The 4,349-nt window shown below is 43.2% G+C and overlaps 1 pseudogene; it reads right to left on the bottom strand.

Annotated features, from left to right (window-relative positions):
• Window positions 1-262: 262 nt before the first annotated feature.
• LOC103746663 lies at window positions 263-3,956 on the bottom strand (annotated as a pseudogene).
• Window positions 3,957-4,349: the final 393 nt, after the last annotated feature.

Raw genomic sequence — 4,349 nt, 5'->3', positions numbered from 1 at the left:
GTATAAATAAAATTACATGCTACCAAACATTTACTTATACTTCTTTGATAGATTTTATAATGCAATTAAAACAGTTAACCTTCATTTGATGATGTATTTATCTCTGTTCTTTTAATTATGAATTGTCTGAAGACTAAACTTGACGAAATGTTTTTTATTATGACAAATGTTAAATAGATAGCTAGCTATTTGGTAACCACTTTCTTTTAAACTTTGGTTAAATGTCATATTTTAATACAAACCCCCCCAAAAATTTCACATCTTACATAGTCACAGTCCACAAGTGCTTTGCTCCGGTCTGCACACTGACCATTAAGAAGTAGATGCCTTTCTGTGCCAGCAGCTGCTGGTGGGTGCCCTGCTCCTTGACCTTGCCATTCTGAATCACTACGATTGAGTCTGCGTTCTGGATGGTAGGCAGGCGGTGAGCGATCACAATTGCAGGTGCGGCCTTATCTGACTTTGTCCAGTGCTTCCTGGACAACCTTTTCACTTACTGTGTTCAGAGCTGATGTTGCTTCATCCAGAAGCAAAATATGAGGCTGTCTAACAAGGGTGTGTGCTATGGCGATTCGTTGCTCTGACCACCGGAAGAGTTCCTTTGTCTCCTACTCTGGTGTTGTATTTATCAGGCAGTGACTTGATGAACTGGTGGATGTTGGCCTCCTTGGCTGCCCTCTCAATCTCATCCTTGGACACAACCCGGCTGTTGTCTTCATAGGTGATGTTCTCTCCAATGCTGCAGTCAAAGAGAATGGGCTCCTGGGATACAATGCCCAGTTGTGCTCGCAACCACTGGACATTCAGTTGCTTTATTTCTTTACCATCTAGAAACCCTGATCCAGGCAGGGGGTTATAGAAGCACTCAAGCAGTTGGACCACCATGCTCTTCCTGCAGCCACTGCTGCCCACCAGGGCCAACGTCTGACCCTTCTTCACCTCAAGGCTCAGTCCCTGAAGCACTGGGATGTTAGGTCGGGTGGGATAGTTGAACAGGATTTCATTAAATGCCACATTTCCTTCCAACGTATCAGGCTTTAGGCCTTCTGTGCTGTAGCTGTCAATCTCAGGGACCTTTTCAAATGATCATGATGATGTACCATGCCGACACTTTGGCTTTGACACAGTCAGGGGAAAACGGACCGACCTGCCCAACTGCCATGGCACCAAAGACAAGAGCTGAGAAGGCTAACATAACATTTTCAAAAGTCATGAGACCACGAACTACCAAGAAGTCACCAAACTGGAAACAAGCAGCATAGAAAAAATACATTATCGCCTGGGTGAAAGAGACTGTGATCCCAAAGATCTGTGCTTTCCTCGGAGCGTTTTTGTATGAGACTTGCAAGCTCTGGGCATGCAAGTTTTCAAACTTCTGTTCCCGAGTCAAAGAAACGACAGCTTGGAAGTTTTCTATTGCTTCAGTAGCAATCTTTCCAGACCCTTCTAGTTCTTTCTTATCTTTCAGTGCCTGTCCAGAGAACATTTTCATTTCAACAACTCCTGCTATTGCAGTGATGGGTACAATTGCTAAGAGTAAAAGTGGTAGCTGCCAGCCATAGACTAAGAATATGATGCTTCCTGTCCCAAGATTTGCTATATTTTGGGCGATGACAGCAAGGCCGGAACCTGTAGCCCCTTTACCTTGAGCAGCATCATTGGCAAGCCTGGTGGTCAGTGCTCCAGTGGTATTTTTAGGGTTATCAGACCAGCTCACATCCTGTCTCAGCATGGATTTGAAATCCATCTATCAATGCTGGTGGGTGAGGATCTCTCCAGCTTTCCCAAATGCGAAGCCCTGAAGGAAAAATGTAATAAAAGAAATAATTCCAATGACTAGAAACAATATGTAATACAAGTTACTGTTCTGCCATTTGTTTTCAGGATCATCTCTTGTAAAAACCCCTACAACTCTAGCAAATATTGCTGAAAATGCTGACCGCAACCTCCATTTATAATGGCACAAAGTACACCAACCACAAAACAAGGCCATTCAGTTGAATTCAGCTTAAGGATCCTCCAAAAGGAAACAGGAAGAACACTTTCACCCAAGGCATCCTCTGTGCTAAGCTTCCGGTCCTGGTCTTGTCCATGGACACTTCTGTGAGTTGGTCTTCTTATTAAACTGGATCCTGAATCTTTTGAAGCCAGGTCTAAATTATCAATTTCATTTTAGGATCCACAACCTTCACTTTCTAGTTCAATTTCATTTCCTGCTGTCTATGTTGTGACAAGTTTGAAGTATATGCCTTTCTCTTTCATGAGTTCATCATGATTTCCTTTCTCAACAATGACACCATTGTCAAACCCAGTGATGAGGTCTGCATTACAAACTGTAGACAAGCGATGAGCTGTCACAACAGTGGTCTGACATTCTCTAGCCTCATCCAGAGCAGCCTGAACCACTGTTTCACTTTCTGTGTCCAAGGCTGACGTGGCCTCATCCAGCAACAGGATCTTGGGGTTGCGAACCAGGGCATGGGCAAGGGCGATTCTCTGTTTCAGCCCACCACTTAGCTGGGCCTCTTTCTCCAACCACAGTGTCTCATTTATGAGGCGGTTTCATGATAAAATCATAAGCATTGGTTTCCTTGACTGCTTTCTCAATCTCCTCCATGGTGACATTTTCTTGGCCATAGTGAATGTTTTCTGCTATCGTGGTCGCAAGCAATACAGGTTCCTGACTCACCATGCTGACGATTTCCCGCAGACACCTCACATTTATGGTCCGAATGTCCTGCCCGTCGATATTGACCTGAACATCTTTTCCAGATGGGTAACTGAAGTGAATATTTTTGAATTTCAAATTTCCTTTTATATCGTCTGGTTTGTGCCCATTCGTGAGAAGCTGTCAATGCTTGGCTTAGCAATTATATTAAAGATTTCATAAGCTGGTCCTCTTGCATTTGCAAAGGCTTCAATATGTGGTGATGCTTGTCCAACACTAAAGGCCCCAGTTAACACAGAAAAGAAGACAGTGAGCATTTGTCCAATAGAATATTCCTCTGAGATGACCAAGGAGGTCCCGTACCAGAATGCCAGAGCGTATGATGCATAGATAAGCAGGAAGGGAGACCCCATGGAAATGTTGGCTATAACGGCTTTCTTTATCCCAAGTCTTTTAGCTTCTTCTAAATTTTATTGTACCTTTGGACCTATTTCTTTTGTCTTCCAAACGCAATCACAGTTCTAATGGCTGCTAAGGCTTCAGCAACTGCTCCAGCTTTTGCATATGTCTGGAGTTCTTTATCAGTAAATGAAGATACTCTCTTTGCCCAAATACCAGCTGACAGTCCAGGAACAGGGCTGATGGCCAAAATCACAAGGGTTAGTTTCCAACCACGTGTAAATCCAATTATAAAACCACCCAAAAATGTTGCTAATGACTGAAAGATCATTCCAATCTTGTCACCAATTCCTTCATTAATCTTGGAGACATCATCTGTGAGCCGAGTGTTAAGCTCCCCAATGTCATGCACATCGAACCGGCCCACCTCCTGATTCACTATTAGCATGAAAAAACTTCTGTCTAATTTTGTTAATTTGTCTCCCAGCTGCCAGGCACCAAAATGAAACTTGCATGTAGGCAACAACAATAAGCACACCTGCACCGAATCCAGTGTAATAGTAGGCGTACATGGTCATTTCATCCTCCAAATCTTTCAAGATTTCTGTTCTATTCGGTAAACCTTCAATAGTTATGTTTTGTGGGAAAATTCCTACATTTCCTACATTTGTCGTATCTCCAAACACCAGAATCATAAGCGGGTGTGCAATTCCATGGATAATGGCAGCCAAAGTTCGCATCAGCATGTACAACTTGTCAAGCCAATCTGCACAGCGAAACTTGTCAATATCCTGGCAACTTGTTTCTTTTCTGTCTTCTCTATTTTACTTTTTTGGCGCATCTTTGAGTTCTTCCCTGCTCTTCCATTGTGGTCCTCCTCAAGCTCCATCTCGACCTGGGGCGGGCTCCCCTGTGCAATGTCTACCAAGATGGGCCTAAAATCTTTTTAATTGAGTGTGGTGTGGTGGCACACCCCTTCTGTCTCAGCACTCTGGAGGCAGGGACAGGAGGATCTCTATGAGATCGAGGGCAGCCTGGTCTATATAGCGAGTTTCAGGCCAGCTAGGGCTAGAGGGAGACCCTGTCTCAAGCAAACAACAAACAAACAAACAAAGTAATCCTTTTAATTCCTAATATTTTGGGTTCTTTCTTTAGAGAATACTTTATCTCCTGAGTAGAATGCTACTTGAAATTTGTGGTCCCTATTTCATTTTCTACAGCAAAAAACTAAACATTTTATTTTTATCCTTTTTACTGAAAATCATCTCTACAACACAGCCCC

This window comes from Nannospalax galili, unplaced genomic scaffold (assembly GCF_000622305.1).
Source record: "Nannospalax galili isolate Female #2095 unplaced genomic scaffold, S.galili_v1.0 scaffold1064, whole genome shotgun sequence".
Taxonomy (NCBI): domain Eukaryota; kingdom Metazoa; phylum Chordata; class Mammalia; order Rodentia; family Spalacidae; genus Nannospalax; species Nannospalax galili.
The sequence above is the reverse complement of the archived record's forward strand: the minus strand, read 5'-3'. Positions and strand labels throughout refer to the sequence as shown.